The following is an 18,490-nucleotide window of genomic DNA, read 5'->3' on the forward strand; positions in this document are numbered from 1 at the left end:
TTATCACTTAATTAGAAAACAGGCCATTTTAGTGCTCCTTTTTATTGCAGTTTTATTAGACTACTCCTGTAGCCACAACTCTTGCAGCATCAAAAATTGCCTTTGTACTTGTTCAGGGAATATAGAATTTATTTTTAAAATTTATTTGAGACCAATGAAATTTGTTACCACCCAAATTTTAAATACATGGTAACATGGCAAGCAAAGCAATTGGGATATCTAATAGAGTCAATTTGTATAATTCTTGTATAATCACGTTGTCTATAATTATTATGCCTACATTTACCAAGGGTTGTATGATATTTAAGATACTTGATTCCTATTGACTTTAATGGCAATCAGATGCCAGGCTCCATCTGATATTGCAATATTAGATGACATGATGAAAATACTATTATAAGCTAGTTAACCCCTTCTATCCTCACAAAGATGATGATCTTGATATTCATTGCTCTGAATTTTCTGTAGACATTTAAAACATTAGGTACCTATTCAATCTAATCAAATTACCCTCATTTTTATTATTTGCCATGTTCCTGTAGCCACATTGGTCCTAGGATTTTAGAGCAAGATAGTATCTTCTATTGGATCAGCTTTTGTTGGTGACAGAGACAAGTTTTTGACCTTACACTGAGCTTTTCTTCAGCTCTGAAAAAGAACTTAGGGTATGTCTACACTACCCCACTAGTTCGAACTAGCGGGGTAATGTAGGCATACCGCACTTACAAATGAAGCCTGGGATTTGAATTTCCCGGGCTTCATTTGCATAAGCGGGGAGCCGCCATTTTTAAAACCCCGCTGGTTCGAACCCCGTGCAGCGCGGCTACACGGGGCATGAACTAGGTAGTTCGAACTAGGCTTCCTAGTTCAAACTACCATTACTCCTCGTGCCCCGTGTAGCCGCGCTGCACGAGGTTCGAACTAGGAGGGTAGTGTAGACATACCCTCAGAGTGTCACAGCTAAAAACAATGTGGAACAGCTACATGTTGCAACTGCAATTGTAGGTGAATTGGGCAGATAACATCTTTACAGTTGTAGGACAAAGGAGGATTATTGAGTTACAGATTGTTGTAATCAGCTACAAATCAAGTTTTTTTATTAAGTCCATAATTTTTGGTCTAGAAGAGTGATGAATATAAGCCTTTTGAAAGTCATATGCAGGTTTCCCTTGAGGATGAAGGTACTGAGTGTATGTCTACACTGCCACCCTAGTTTGAACTAGAGTGGTTAATGTAGGCATTCGAACTTGCAAATGAAGCCCGGGATTTAAATATCCCGGTCTTCATTTTCATGTTCCTGGGTGGGCGCCATTTTAAGTAGCCCATAGTTTGAACTATCTGCTCGCAGTTACACATGGCACGGACAATGTAGTTGTCAGCTGACAGTCAGGGCAGTGTGTGTGTGTGTGTGTGTGTGCGCGTGTGCTGAGAAAAGGTTTAATGTCCGTGCCTTTACTGCTAGGACCGGAGTCCCGTTGCGGAGGGCAGCCAACAGGCTGACAGATGACCCAGAGTTTATTGGAAGAGCTTATTACATCTCAGATTTCAGCTGCTAGGATACAGGATCCCTTAGCAGCGGGCAATCTAGGGAAGACTGAGAGATGCCCCAATGGATCTGTCACCTGGGAGTGGCACGATCCAAAACGCCCAAGCTCTTCCTATACCTGTCCCTTATGACCGGCTGGAGTTCTTTTAAATTGTGCTTGGTTCTGTTACAGCAACTGAAGGAGTCAGGTTAAAGCTTAAACAGTTACAGGTTTATTAAAGAAACTTATAAATCATATGGTTACAATGGCTACTGCTCTATTTCTTAACTGCTAGCAAATATAGATCTTTAAAAATGGTTACAAAGAAAATAAAGATAGAAAATAGAAATAATGGTACCAAGTGACAACTTAATCTTTAAAGAGCTCTAAGTCTATGTGTACACTTAAGACAAAGGACCACATCCAGGTACAATTTTTACCCCCTTCTGTGCCTCTCGACTCCAGCGGGTAAAGCCAGGGCCGGTCCCTCAATTCCTAGGAAAGACGAATACGAGGTGGGCGTCCCTGTGGAACCTCAGGAGATCAAACACCTAACCCGACCAGTAGATAGATGGTAAATTGACACTCAGAGTAAATGTGCTGCTGGACCCATCTTTATACCCATAGGGGCCCGTATCCTCTTTCTTATCTAACATGCCAAATTGTACTGGTCCGTCTTGTGGCGCCAGTTCTTACAAGCAAGTTTCAACTTAATTTACACTTGCAAGAGAGATAACTAAATTGTGAGTACTAGACATTTTTTTTAACTGGGCGAGAGATGCCTCCCCCGCGGACGGCTGTGTGTTCATATCAATATGGGTTTCAGTCAAGGGCACTCCTTGGCCACGTCTTGGTCAGCAATTGGCATATCTGTGTTTACAGCCATTCATGGTCACAGCAGCCCGGGCCTTCTGTTCAAGGCTTTTACTGGTCTGTGTGCCCTGCATGCTCCAGGCAAGCAAAGATGGATGTTACAGGGGGGTTCCTGTCTGGCTACAGTAGTTCAAATTAAAGCTCCTAATTTTAACTACTGTTATTCCTCTGGCAAGGAGGTTTAATGATTAGCCACACTAGTTCGAACTAGGGTGGCAGTGTAGACATACCCTGAGATATTAGATATGGAGTACTCATTCTGTGAAAAAAAAAAGTTCACCTATTTGTGGTCTGGTGTATTTATCTTTCACCAGATTTTGTCTCAGAGTTCATTTGAGAGGGAAATGATTGCCTGTTTCACTCATAGTTATTACTGGGGCATTTAGTAGACTGTCTGAGATATATCACACATGTAATAGATATGTGTAGGGCCCATGGATCTGCGGGGTTTCCATCTGTTATGGCAGGATCTGGTGCTCCTGTAAGATATGTCCTTGTTTCCGATGATGAGCTTGGTGAGGTTGTTTACGGCTGGAAAAGAGGGATTTGGGAAAGTTTTCTTTCAGGATTCCCATGGAGTATGGATTACAATTTTCATTGATACCTCAAATGGTATATTGGAGAGTTATCATAGTGCCCCTGTCGGTGATAAGTTACAACTTGGTGTGTGCAGTCAAAAGGTTGAGTTTTTGTCCAGTGCTGAAGCAGATTCTGCCATTATATTTGGTTGGCCCCTATCTGGCAGCGGATTCTTGTTTGGGGAAGGCAGTTTTTAATGAGTTAAGATGTGTATCTTGGACTTTCTTCTTTGAGCATGGTGTGTGGCATCTGGGTGCCTGACTGTGGATAACAGATTCCTTGGTGTGTTTGGGATTGTTATAGCATCTGTGAATATGAACCTTGTGTTTCTTGTAAACGGTTGTCTGTAAAGTTCCATTGTTGAAGCTGATCATGGTATTCAGAAAGTTGATCCTATTGTGAGAGTTTTGTAGAGACTTTCATGGAGCTGCTGAAGCTGTGGTAGCAATCTATGATGGAGGTTAGGTCATCTGTCTAAGACTCCAGACGATGAAAATATCATCAATGTATCTCAGCTACATCACTGATTTCATGATGCATTTGTCCAGAAATTTTTCTTCTAAGTAATCCTTGAAAAAGTTGGCATACTGGGGAGCCATCATAGTGCTTTTCCCATGTTACTGTTCACATGTGTTCCAAACAGTTTGTTGTTGAATAGAAAAATGTTATGGGTGCAGATGAAGTGAATGAGTTTGTCAATGTATTTTTTTGGCGTGGGTGTGGGAGGGTTGTGTTGTAGATTGAATCAGGCTTATAACAATCTGTAACCCACTAACTTTGTCGTATATCAGGCCCATTACAGAGGTAGGGGGGGTGCAAAGGGTAGAAAAGCACCCCCTATGATCCTCTAAGTAAGCATGCTCCAGCCATCTAGGGGAAGGCAGTAGCAATGTGCTGCCCAAGTCCCCCTCCCCCATGTTCAGCTAGAGGAAGTCTGGGACTAATTTCCCCCTTACTTCAGGGAACATGGGGGTGCATTCACACCATTGCAGTCCACATTTACAAAAAAGCACCTCCACACGGAAATTCCTGTGTATGGGCTTGTATGTAGAGGTGTAAACTATCCTCTTCATCTTGAATACCTTGCAACTTGTTAATTCTTTATCTGTTTCACCTTCCCAGACTTGAAGATGAGCTCTAAATAAGCTTGAAAGTTTGTCTCATTTACCAACAGAAACTGGACCACTAAAAGATATTACCTCCCTAACCTTGTCACCTATTTGTTAGTCTTTTTGCACAAGTTTAAGGGAGCATGGTGACAAGTAATGGAGAATCAAGCTAATAGATTTTAAAAGCGTATGACAACATCAAAAGGGCTTCATCATCATGAACAATGCTGCAGGGTGTGACACTATATGGCTGTAATAAATTATTGATTTATGCATTCATATATCTTTTTCTCTGTATTAGGGTATGTCTACACTACCCTCCTAGTTCAAACTAGGAGGGTAATGTAGTCATACCACACTTGCAAATGAAGCCCGGGATTTGAATTTCCCGGGCTTCATTTGCATAAGCGGGGAGCTGCCATTTTTAAAACCCCGCTGGTTCGAACCCCGTGCAGTGCGGCTACACGGGGCACGAACTAGGTAGTTCGAACTACCTAGTTCGTGCCCTGTGTAGCCGCGCTGCACGGGGTTCGAACCAGTGGGGTTTTAAAAATGGCGGCTCCCCGCTTATGCAAATGAAGCCCGGGAAATTCAAATCCCGGGCTTCATTTGCAAGTGCGGTATGCCTACATTACCCCGCTAGTTCGAACTAGCGGGGTAGTGTAGACATACCCTTAGAGAGGTTCAAAAAAGGAAGTAGGGCATTGTAAAGAGCTCTTTCTGAAGTCAATTATCTACAACACAAAGGCTGGTACCTGAAGTTAATAAAGCTATACCAATTTGTATTAGTTGAAGAATTGGCCCTAAAATTTAAGAAAGCTGTAATGTCGTCAAGCAAAACTGAACAAGTTTCAGAACACCATTAATAGTCCTTGAATGGGAATTCAGTTTTCCTAACTTATAAATTGTCCACATTGATACATGTATGCTATGTTGCTGTAGCCATGTTGTTCCCAGGATATTAGAGAGACAAGAAGTTAGATAGCATCTTCTGTTGGACCAACTTCTGTTGGTGAGACAGGCAAGCACTACAGCTTACACAGAGCTCTTCTTCAGGTGAGAGAAAGCTTGTCTGTCTCACTAATAGAATCTAGTAATAGAATAAAAGGTGCAAACAGCTCTTTGTGTAGACTCCAATGTCGGGAAGGATACGATCAATTGACTTTGATTCTTATCTGCTTTGTTTTAATTACCCAATCTTCGGATACTTACCGATTTCCTCTAGCTCCCTGTCTTCCACCCCCCTGGTTTTTTCCTCTCACCTCCCCTTCCTGTCTCCTATTTATTTTGGGTCTGCACATCCTAAACAAATAACTCTGGTCATTTGAAGAAGTGGGCTGTGCCCATGAAAGCTCGTGATACCATCTACATGTTTTGTTAGTCTATAAAGTGCTACCAGATAATTTGTTTTTGTTTTTTTAATAGAATCTAGTCCAGTAAAAGATACAACCTCGCCCACTTTGTCTCCACAATAATATATTTCATCATTGAACTGAAACTATTACAAAGTTCACTTCCAAAGGAGAGTTATTCAGAATTTCAGAATGGTTCCCAGAGTACAACTTAGGGTATGTCTACACTAGCCCCCTAGTTTGAACTAGGGAGGCTAATGTAGGCATTTGAAGTTGCAAATAAAGCCCAGGATTTAAATATCCCAGGCTTCATTTGCATCTTCTCGGGCACCGCCATTTTTTAAAAGTCCCTTAATCCGAACTCCGTGCCCGCGGCTACAGGCGGCACGAAATAGGTAGTTCGAATTAGGATCTCTAATTCGAATTACCGTTACTCCTCATGGAACAAGGAGTACTGGTAGTTCAAATTAGAGATCCTAATTCAAATTACCTACTCCGTGCCGAGTGTAGCTGCGGGCACGGAGTTCGGACTAAGGGACATTTAAAAATGGCGGAGGCCGGGAAGATGCAAATAAAGCCTGGGATATTTAAATCCTGGGCTTCATTTGCAACTTGGAATGCCTACATTAGCCCTCCTAGTTTGAACTAGGGGGCTAGTGTAGATATACCCTTAGAATGGAGATCATTAACAGCCTTACATTGTTTTTTCTACTCTAAAAAGAACTGTGTTAAACGATATTCTGATTAAGATCTGTTTCTTGGGTGAAATTTGCTACTTAGCAAAGGTTTCCAGCATGAGGCTTATGGGCACAATGATGCTCATTGGGGTATATCAGAGTCTGAGAAGTAATAAAGAGATGCCTAGCATTTGTTCTGGCCTCTGCACAGGGGTGAATTTCACATTGTCCATTTATTCAGTTATTTGTGCTTATTTTAGCAACAAAATCAAAAATAAAAGTTATGTTTTTACCCACTGACCCAACACAGCTGTGAGATCAGTGAACTGCATTCTCAACTGTCTTGGATATCATGAGAAGAAATATGTGATATCCCATGATGCAGTTTTTCCAGAGTAGAGCTCCAATAATTCCCTAATAATTGTTAGATCAATTTGTATAGACTGTTAAGCACTTTGGGACATTTGGCTAAAAGGTTAAATAAATATCAGTTATAATCATCATTATTAGATTTCTTAGAAATCCAGGTCAGAAATGGTTCAATAGTTGTAAAAGAACATTTCTAGAACAGCAGAATCCTTTGGGGGAAAATGCTAAGTGATAATACACTCTTCCGGAGTAATTTCACATTGTGACTGTCATATTTATAGATTCTTTTTATAGCAGACTCCTTACTACTTATTCAATAGGTGAAGGGCTGAGTGACATAAATAAACTTTCTAGGCTATCAGGGCAACCCATAGGCAATATGAAAAATTGAAGACATAATTTTTGCTCTTTTGTCAATCAAAGGGAAATTAGATTTATCATTTTATTAGAAAGTCTAAGTACCTCAACAATTTTACCTTCCTCCCTTTAATCTAAAAGAATCCTTAGATAAGATTCAGCCTAAATCGTTAGCATTGGGAGAAAAAGATCAGGAATCAAAAGGTAGTCATTAAGGAGGGATTTTTGCTCAGATCTGTGACAGAAAGTCACTCTGGGATGTATTCATAGCTGTTATCTTTTGTGATTAGAGCAATCTGAAAAAATGTGGACAGAGCAATTGTCAGAAAGAGCAGCATTATCAAAACCTAATGTTTCACAGGAACATTATTTTGATAATTTTCATCAAGAAAAAGTTTAAATAAGGAAATCATTTTCACTTTCCATTTTGTTTCAATGAGGTAAGACCATTACAATTAAACTTTCTCATTTCAATTTCATTTGACTTGTATTATTAAAAGATTTTATTTGAGTATATTTGAGACTACTTCAATGGTAGTATTGCAATATTTTATTGAAACAAAATATTTAAACTTACTGAAGCAAAATGCTTCAATGCTTCTTTATTTGAATTTCTATTCTGTGAGAGACTTTGAAATTTCAGCTTTTGTTTCAATTAGGAATGAAAACTCATTTCAAAATGTCTGAATTTCCTGCAGAACTGAAAGTCTACTTTCTGATAAGCAATATTTCTAATAACTGTGGTCCAAGTAGCCTTAAGCTTTCCATTATTGTTGTTGAAAAGTACAGTTATTTCTGAAATCAAGATTAGGGAAATATCAGCTGTTTACTTTATGTACAAATATTACAATTATTTAATTGAGAAACTTTAGCGTCTCTATAGTTAGAAGCAGAATTTGTGGTCATATGGATGTGTGACTCTTAGGTAAGTGAAGATATATTTTGCTGTCTCTAAAACTCCTTCCAAAATTGACCTACTTATAATTCTTTGAAAATGATGGTTTGCATCGGCTGAGAAGTACATTAGGGTGCATCTATACTGCACCTTTACCTTGAAATAAACAAACAAATTTTCCACTATGCAAATTGCATAGCTTATTTTGAGGTAATTTCAAAATAAAGTGCTGTTCCCATAAGTCCCTTAACCCTCGTGGAATGAGGGTTACAAGGATGCTAGAATAGCATGCCCGTTATTTTGAAATATATTTTGAAATAATGGGAACGTTTAAAGATGTGAAATAGCTATTTCAGGATACTTCTGGTGTCCTAAAATAGTGCCATTGTCTAGACCAGTGGTCTCCAACCTTTTTACACCCAAGATCACTTTTTAAATGTCAGGACAAGCCAAGATCTACCTTATCCCTTCCCTGAAACCCCACCCCTTCTTTGAGGCCCCGCCCTCTCTGTTCCACTTATCTCCCTCACTTGCTATCCCTGGCTCTTACACACTCTCAGGCTATGTCTACACTGGCATGATTTTCTGGAAATGCTTTTAACGGAAAAGTTTTCCGTTAAAAGCATTTTTGGAAAAGCACGTCTAGATTGGCAGGACGCTTTTCCGGAAAAGAACTTTTTCTGGAAAAGCGTCCGTGGCCAATCTAGATGCGCTTTTCCGCAAAAAAGCCCCGATCGTCATTTTTGCTACTGTGCTGTCTACACTGGCCCTTTTCCGGAACAGTTTTCCGGAAAAAGACTTTTGCCCGAACAGGAGCAGCATAGTTTTTCCGGAAAAGCACTGATGATTTTACATTAGATCGTCAGTGCTTTTCGCGGAAATTCAAGTGGACAGTGTAGACAGCTGGCAAGTTTTTCCAGAAAAGCGGCTGATTTTCCAGAATAACTTGCCAGTGTAGACACAGCCTCAGGTTACGGCTACACTGTCGCTTTTTTTTGTCAGTGGAAAAAAGAAAGAAGAAATTGTTCTGACATTTGGCCCGTCTAGACTGGGCCAAATGTCAGAAAACACGCTCCTTTTGGAAGTCCCCTCATTCCTTGTGCCACAAGGAATACAGGGGCTGCCAAAAGAGTGTTTTTGCCAGAAAAACTCCTGCAGTCTAGCCGTACTCTCACTGGATTATGACAGGAGGTGCGGGATCTGGAGTGTCAATGAGGGATTTAGGTGTGGGAAAGAGTGAGAGGTGCAAGCTCTGGGAGGGAAATTGGATGAAGGAGGATGTGGAGATGGGGATGATGGCTCAGGAAGGGGGCTCCAGGCTGGGAAGTGCTGGGCTCAGGTGGAGGATTGGGTTTCTGAGCAAGCCACAGGCTTGTGGATGTGAAGGTCCAGGAGTTTGGGTTGGGGGTGTGAGGGGCTCAGGGCAGAGAGGTTGGGAGTATGATGGGCTCAGGACACAGATTTGCAGTGTGTTAAATGCAAGAGTGTTGTGGCGGAAGATTGAGGATGTGGGAGTGCAGGAGTTTGGGGATGGAAGAGGCTGAGGACAGGGGGTTCCAGTGTATAATAGGCTCATACTTGAAGTCGGGAGTGGGGGTACAGAAGTGTAATGATGCTGTGGCCAGATGAGGACTTGGCCCCAATTGGGGGCTTGTTGGACAGGCTTCATATTTAAATAAAATATTATGTCAAACACAAAGGTTTCAGCATTGTCTTTTTTATGATAAGGGTGGGTAACCTGTTTTGGGTCAGGGGTCACTGGTCCACAGAAAAGTCAGTCAGGGCCACACAAGTGAGATACAAAAACACAACCCCTCCAAACCGCTCAAACCTCACAAATATGGCTCCAACTATGCTTGTGGGTGCTGGGACAGGGTTCTTGGGCAGGGTGCCAATGGGTGCTGGGGCAGGGGACAGGGTGCCAACGGGTGCTGGGGTAGAGGACAGGGTGCCAATGGGTGCTGGGGCAGGGTACTTGTGGGGATCTGGGTGGGGGGAGGGGACATGGACTGATACTTGGGGATCCTGTAGCTGCACACCAAGGTCCAGGAAGTGCGCGGGCTGCTCCCCCGTCCCCCAAACAGCGGTGCGGTACCTGAAACGCTGGTCCATCGCATACCTGATGCTTGCCTGCACGGGGGCAGGGGGAGTCCTGGACCACTCCTGCCCCAACCACTGGGGCAGTGCATGCCTTGCTTCTCCACTCCCCATGGCAGCACCTGCCACCCGAGGAGATGGAGTCGGTGTGCTAGTGACTTTATTCCCCTGCTGCCTTCCCACGTGGGGGGAGTAGGGAGGGGGTGTCCCAGACTGTGCCAGACCCAACCACTTGGGCAGTGTGTGCCTTGATCCTCTACTCCCTATGGCAGCACATGGTGCCCGAGCAGCCAGAGCCAACGCAGTGCTGGATTCGCCCCCCCTCCCCCGCATGCAGGAAAGCAGCAGGGGAACAAAGTCCCCAGTGTACGATGGACCAGCATTTTACGTACAGCGCCGGCTGTTGCGGTAGGGGGGAGAGCAGCCTGCGCACTTCTGGGACCTGGCACCCAGTTGCAGAACTGCCCCCCGATCACGCAGGAAGCCCACACTACCTCTGTGGTCCCTGGAGGTAGCATCAGCACGGCCTGCATCTTGGGGGTGGAGGGCAGCGAGGAGGGCCCCAAAGACTTGTGATCGACTGGTCAAGACTGCAGGATCGACCAGTCGATCACAATCGATGGTTTGGTTACCACAGGTCAAAACGTAGCCTTAGAGACTGGAAGCAAAAATTTCCAAAAATTACATCTCCAGTAAGCATACTCCAACCCTATTCTAAAAGGGTATGTCTACACTACAAAGTTAATTTGAACTAAGGGTACCTCTAGACTACATGCCTCTGTCGCCAGAGGCATGTAGATTAGGCTACCAGACATAGTAAAATGAAGCGGCAATTTAAATAATCACCGCTTCATTTAAATGTACATGACTGCCACGCTGAGCCGACAAACAGCTGATCAGCTGTTTGTCGGCTCAGTGCGATAGTCTGGACACACGGGTGGCGACATCAAAGGTATTTGTCGACCACCCAGGTAAACCTCATCCCAGGAGGCTTACCTGGGTGGTCGACAAATACCTTTGATGTCGACACCCGCGCGTCCAGACTATCGTGCTGAGCCAACAAACAGCTAATCAGCTGTTTGTCGGCTCAGCGCGGCAGCCATGTAAATTTAAATGAAGCGGCGATTATTTAAATCGCCGCTTCATTTTACTATGTCTCGTAGCCTAATCTACATGCCTCTGGCGACAGAGTCATGTAGTCTAGACGTACCCTAACAGTCGTTAGTTTGAATTAACTTTAATAGGGGCTACACATACAAACCGCTAGTTTGAATTTAAATCGAATTAGCGGAGTGCTTAATTCGAACTAGGTAAACCTCATTCTACGAGGAGTAACGCCTAGTTCGAATTAAGTAGTTCGAATTAAGGGCTGTGTAGCCACTTAATTTAAACTAGTTGGAGGCTAGCCTTCCCAGGTTGCCCTGGTGGCCACTTGGGCACAACCAGGGAAACTCTTCTGCCCCCCTCCTGGCCCCAGAGCTCTTAAAGGGGCACGGTCTAGCTACAGTGCTCGTGCCAGTTGCAAGCCTGCCAGCACCCAGCCAGCAGACCCTGCACCTGGCACGGCATGAGCCAGCCACCTGCTGCCATCCAGCCCTCCGCCTCTTCCCAGGACCAGGCTGGTGGCTCACAGGAGCCTGCCCGGGGCCGCAAGAGGCGGGTGCCCGCCTGGTCTAGTGCTGAGATCGTGGACCTCATAAAGGTTTGAGGGGAGGCCTCCAATGTTCACGACCTCCACACTAGACACAGGAATGTGGCTGTCTAGGGCAGGATAGCTACCAGCCTGGCCACCAAAGGCCACATGCGAAAACAGGAGCAGGTTTGCATGAAAATCAAGTTGGTCCAGTGAGACCCCCGACCCTGAGCCCTGAGCTTAGAACATAGGAACATAAGAATGGCTGTACTGGGTCAGACCAAAGGTCCATCTAACCTAGTAGCCGACAGCGGACAACAGCAGATACCCCGGAGGGGATGGACTGAAGACAATGACCAAGTGAATTATCTCGTGCCATCCATCTCCAGCCTTCCACAAACAGAGGCCAGGGACACCGTTCCTACCCCATGGCTAATAGCCCTCCATGGACCCAATCTCCATGAATTTATCTAACTTCTCTTTAAACTCTGTTATAGTTCTAGCCTTCACAGCCTCCTGTGGCAAGGAGTTCCACAGGTTGATTATGTGGTATGTGAAGAACTTTCGAATATTAGTTTTAAACCTGCTGCCCATCGATTTCATTTGGTGTCCTCTAGTCCTTATATTATGGGAACTAATGAAGAACTTTTCTTTATTTACTCTCTCCACACCACTCATGATTTTATAGACCTCTATCATATCCCCCCTCAGTATCCTCTTTTCTAAGCTGAAAAGCCCCAGTCTCTTTAGCCTCTCTTCATATGGGACCTGTTCCAAACCCCTAATCATTTTAGTTGCCCTTTTCTGCACCGTTTCCAAGGCCAAAATATCTTTTTTGAGGTGAGGAGACCACATGTGTACATAGTACTGTATCTCGATCGTCCAGGGGCCCCACTGGTTGTTTAGCAGGCTTCCTGCTTCTGATGTACTTAAAAACATTTTGTTATTACTTTTTGAGTTTTTGGCTAGCTGTTCTTCAAACTCCTTTTTGGGTTTTGTTATTACATTTTTACACTTAATTTGGCAGTGTTTATGCTTCTTTCTATTTACTTCACTAGGATTTGACTTCCACTTTTTAAAAGATGCCTTTTTATCTCTCACTGCTTCTTTTACATGGTTGTTAAGCCACGGTGGCTCTTTTTTAGTTCTTCTATGTTTTTTAATTTGGGGTATACATTTAAGTTGGGCCTCTCTTATGGTGTCTTTGAAAAGTGTCCATGCAGCTTGCAGGGATTTTACTTTAGTCACTGTACCTTTTAATTTCTATTTAACTAAGCTCCTCATTTTTGCATAGGTCCCCTTTTTTAAATTAAAAGCCACAGTGTTAGGCTGCTGAGGTGTTCTTCCCACCACAGGAATGTTAAATGTTAATATATTATGGTCATTATTTACAAGAGGTTCTGTTACAGTTACCTGTTGGACCAGATCCTGTGAGCCACTCAGAACTAAATCAAGAATTGCCTCTCCCCTTGTGGGTTCCTGTACCAGCTGCTCCAAGAAGCAGTCATTTAAGGTATCAAGAAATTTTGTCTCTGCACCATCCTGAGGTAATATGTAACCAGACAATATGGGGATAGTTGAAATCCCCCACTATTACTAAGTTATTTATTTTGATAGCCTCCTTAATCTCCCTTAGCATTTTATAGTCACTGTTACTGTCCTGGTCAGGCGGTCAATAATAGATCCCTCTGTTATATTCTTATTAGAGCACAGAATTACTATCCATAGCGATTCTATGGAACACGTTGATTCTAAATTTTCTTTCACATATAGTGCCACTCCCCAAACCGCATGACATATTCTGTCCTTCTGATATATTTTGTACCCCGGAATGATTGTGTCCCATTGATTGTCCTCACTCCACCAGGTTTCTGTGATGCCTATTATATCAGTATCCTCCTTTAACACGAGGCACTCTAGTTCACCCATCTTATGTGTTAGACTTCTAGCATTTGTGTACAAGCACTTTAAAAACTTGTCACTGTTTATTTGTCTGCCCTTTTCTGATGTGTCAGATTCTTTTTTATGTTAAAAAAGCTTTATACATGTTTCAGTAGCAAGGCCTTCTAGGTGCTAGACCCGGCAGATAATAACCATCCAGATGCATGTCTAAGTGAAAGGGTGTTTTACTAGTGCTGGCTGGAGAGGGGGAATGGGTGCAGGTATCTGGGGATCAGAGGCTTAAACAGTTACAGTTCTTGTGAATGGTAGTGGTTCCTGTTTGGGAGTGAATATTTTTTGTCTGATCTGGCCCATACTTCATCCTCTTCCATCCTCTCCTCCTGACTAAAACCTAGAGAATCTTTATCAATAGACTCTCCTCTAAGAGACATCTCTGTCTGATCAACGTGTTTCTCTGCACCAATCAGCTTTCCTTCATCTCTTAACATTAAAAAAGTCACAGAGCAATTTTTAAACTAAGTGCCAGCAATCTGGATCCACTTTAGTCTTGGTGGAGCCCATCCTTCCTGTATAGGCTCCCCCTATTCCAAAAGTTTCCCCAGTTCCTTATAAAGCTAAACCCCTCATTCCTACACCATCATCTCATCCATGCATTGAGACTCTGAAGCTCTGCCTGACTACCTGGCCCTGAACATGGAACTGGAAGCATTTCTGAGAATGCCACCATAGAGGTCCTGGATTTCAGTCTTTTTCCTAGCAGCCTAAATTTGGCCTCCAGGATCTCTCTGCTACCCTTCCCTATGTCATTGGTACCTATATGTACTATGACCACTGGCTCCTCCCCAGCACTACACATAAGTCTATCTAGATGCCTCAAGAAATCCGCAACCTTTGAACCAGGCAGGCAAGTCATCATATGGTTCTCCCGGTCATCGCACACCCAGCTATCTACATTTCTAATGATCGAATCTCCCATTACTAATAACTTCTTTTTCCTACTGACTGGAGTTCCCTCCCACTGGAGAGGTAACCTCAGTGCGAGAGGATACCCCAACATCTGGAAGAAGGGTCCCAACTATGGGAATGTTTCCCTCTGCTCCCGTTGACTGCTCTCCTTCCCTGAGCCTTTCATCCTCCTTAACAACACAGGGGCTATGTGACTGGACATGGGACAATTCTACAGTGTCCCAGAAAGCCTCATCTATGTACCTCTCTGCCTCCCTCAGCTCCTCCAGTTCAGCCACCCTGGGTCTCCAAAGACCGTACACGGTCTCTGAGGGCCAGGAGCTCCTTGCACCGAATGTAGACATAGACCATAGGGCAGATAATCATACATGCTACATTGAGTGCAATGAACAGGATATCCCCCACTCTGCTGCTGGGCTTCTACCTGCATTCTCTCCTATAGATACCTAGCTTATTGATAGGGTTTCTAATTAAATCAGGAAGTTTTGATTAAAACCTTTAAACTAAACTATAAAGAAGGGCAAGTGTACTTCAGCTCCTCCCTAACTCCTTCTCAAAACTCCCTGTTTGCTGCCCCTGTTTGCAAAGCTCCCTGGTCGCTGACTCACTGCTTTATAAAACTCTGGCCTTCCTGATAGCCCCGCCCCCTGACTAATGCTCAGCAAATTAGCAGAGGCTTCTAGATTTCAAACCTTTAGAAGCTCACAGCTTCCAACTGCTGGCCACAGCACACACTCCTTTAAACAAACAAACAAACAAGCAAGCAAGCTCAGCACACAGCAAATAACCCCCAAAGACACAAACACACACTACAGACAGCCACTTACCTCAAGGGTCTTGTATTTGCTCCTTCTTTTCCTGGAGAACTTCCTCTCAAAAGCATAGTGGGATCGCACACAGCAGTCATGTGAGTGTGTGATGAAACTACTTCTTCACTAAAATCTCATCTCCTTCCATACAAATTGCTAAGTTTCTTGTTTGGATCCTCTTCATTTTCTGAGTACTACAATACCATCTCTCTCACTCTTTCTCTGACTTTAGAGTCCTATTTTAATTGATAATTACAATTTTCCTGGCTTATCACTATGAGTTTGTCTACTCCTTTACATCCCTCAGTTGCCCCCTGCTATTCATCATGTTACATACAAGTTTGTTGTTTTTAAGACTTCTTCAGTTGTCCCCATGATATCTGTAGAGATCTACTAGCTTATCAGACCATTCACCAGCACTTTTACCTATCAAAAATGGCAGTCTTGAAAACTACCACAATATAAATGGTAAATAATTGTTCTCCAGATATGACACAAACTGAAGTAAAATAAAGCTATTATATTTTATAAATAAAGCTATATATTGTAAAACAGATTTTTTTTTGTTTTTAAAGGATTTTATAGTAATTTTTTGTTCCCTGCTAAATGTCTGATAATTTGAGAGAGAATAGTTTCCATTACTAATTATATCAGGCTTGGTTCATATATTGCACTATGAAAAGAAGGCAAAAAGCATTCATGTTTCTGTTTACAACTAATACTATTCTGTGTTTATTTTTAGGGTAATCCTTGGAGGATTTTTGGAGAATTAGGATTGTTATATACTAGCATGTACCATAATTTCCCAACAGTTTATTCTTTTGCTCAGTTTCATTTGAGATACTGATTCTGTTTTTTATACATCTAGCTCAATTATCTCTTCATTAATTAGTCTCAGTGGACCAGATTCATCTCTAGTGTAAATCCAATACAGTCAATAAAGGTACACCTGAGGCAAATTTGGCTCCTAAAATGAGTACTTCATATTGGGTTGTGTGTTACATGTAATTTGTTTCTTTATCCTTAGTTCTTTAATGGGAAAAATCAATTTTAAAAAAGGGAAGAAAAAAAGGCAAGGTAAATCCTTACTTCGCATATTTTAGCACATTTTTAGTTTTGTTTTTCGTATGTTCATTTTTTACTTTAAAAATTCTTCAGGATGGGGACTGGTTTGATATGTACTTATCTAGCACTGACTACATGGTCATACATAAATAATAATGCCATTCTAGCTAAATTACTTAAGGCCAAAAGTTTAAAATAAGAGATAAGACTATATTCCAGTGTAAACATGAATAGAATTGAAAACCTCAGACATTTACACCTGTATTGGATCATCTCTGAAGGCCATAGTAGCAACCTGTATAAACAAAACTAAGCAACAACAACAAAAAATGAAATGTAATCCAAATATCTATTAATCTGTTGATATACCACAGAAACACAGAAATATAGGACTGGAAGGGACCTCCATAGATCATATAGGCTAGCTTCTATGCTACAGAAGGACTAAGTATTAACTAGATCATCTCTAACAGTGTTTTATTGAACCCATTCTTCAAAACAAAACAAACAAAAAACACCACCACCATCACCCAACAACAAACCTATTTTTTCCTATTGTTACAGCTAGGAAGTTTTTCCTATCATCTATTCTAAATGTCCCATGCTGCAATTTAAGCCAATTATTCTTGTCCTTTCCTCAATGGTTAAGGGAAACAATTTTTAACAACTTACTCTTAAAAAAAAACTTTAAAAGACTGTTATCATGTCCCCCTTCAGTATTTTCTTATTTAGAATAAACAAATCCATTTTCCCATCTTTTCTTGTAAGTCACATTTTCTGGAACTCTAGTAATTTGTGCTGCTCTCTATGGGTATGTCTACACTGCAACCCTATTTTGAAATACTAGAGTATCCAGAACTAACTTTTCCATGTCTTCATAGCAAGCTTGTTATTTCAGGCTTGCTAGTCTGACATCCCTGTAAACCTCATTCTATGAGCAGTAAGGTACGTCTTGGAATAGCGTTTTATTTCAAAATTTGGTGCTTTGTAGAAATAGCATTGAAATATGTAGAAATTTGTGTATCTCAAATTGCATCTTATTTTGAATTACTCTGCAGTGTAGTTATTGATGGGGTAACTACAGTGACTGATGGGGTATACCTTCAACACTGGCCCTGAAAGAGTTGAATTAGGCCAATGGGATCCAATTAGCCAATTAAGATGCAAATAAGGTAGAGGGAATCTGAATGGAGGATGCTAATTAGAAGTAAGATCACCTGTGAGGTAACATGCAAGGCTTCTGTAAAGCCAGCAGGTGATAACAGTGTGATGTAGCAATGAAGAGGTATGCATTCTCTCTCCCTCAGCCTGAGACAAAGGATGTTGGGAATAGGAACCTCCTGAGAAAGGGTCTACCTGACAGATGAAAGACAGTTAATGAGAGCACATGGGCTCACTCAGTCTTGCTCTGCTATACTTCCAGTAGGCATCAAAGCCTAGAGAGAGGCATTAGATGAATTAAACCAACTCAGGTGGGTACTGAAAAGGAAGGAGAACCAATTGCTGCCCATTATTCAGTGAGAGACTGGAGGCAGGGTGCAGAGATGGTCTGTTAGTAGACAGAGTCCCCCTAAAAGAAAGTTGGTAGGCCCACAACAGGGAGCCAAAAGCATATATGAAAGAAATTTTCCCAGGACACTCATGAGGGAACAGGATGACTCCAGACAGGGGAGAAGAGAAAATTCTCCTGCAGCTGAGCTTCCTGGAAGGTAGAAAATGCCAAGAAACTCCGCAATAAGCTTGGCGAGAAGGCTTGCAGAAAGGAGCTGATGAACTAGGATCTTGTGAAGAGGCTGTCGGTAGGAAAATCTAAGACAAGGCCTAACAGAAAGTAGTCCAGAGACACTGTTGGGGATCTGTGTAATAATGATGTGAGTGCTCATTACACAGTCCCTGGACCAGAACCCAGTGCAGTGATAGGTCATGAATAGCACTGTTAAGTGGTATTGCACAGACCAATAAAAGAAAAGACTGCCTGGTTCACTGTGGGAGAGATATAGTGCAGCCAAGTCTGAGAACTCCCTCATACTGCCAGTGCAGAAAGACTTTATGATTTCCCATCTGGAGTTGTCTTTTAATATAAATTGACTGGAATGTAGGGTTCCAAAGCAGCCATACTGCAACTCTGTGGGTGGGAGGAGAGCTGCAATGGGAAAAAAGAAGAATGAGAATGCTGCATGAGGCAGAGCTGCCTCCCACCTGATGATAATAAGAGTCACCCCAGCAGTGATTGGAGCACCCTGTAATACTCTCCTGTGGAATTTCTCCAATTTCTCCCCTT

The sequence above is a fragment of the Pelodiscus sinensis genome, chromosome 3 (assembly GCF_049634645.1).
Source record: "Pelodiscus sinensis isolate JC-2024 chromosome 3, ASM4963464v1, whole genome shotgun sequence".
Taxonomy (NCBI): domain Eukaryota; kingdom Metazoa; phylum Chordata; order Testudines; family Trionychidae; genus Pelodiscus; species Pelodiscus sinensis.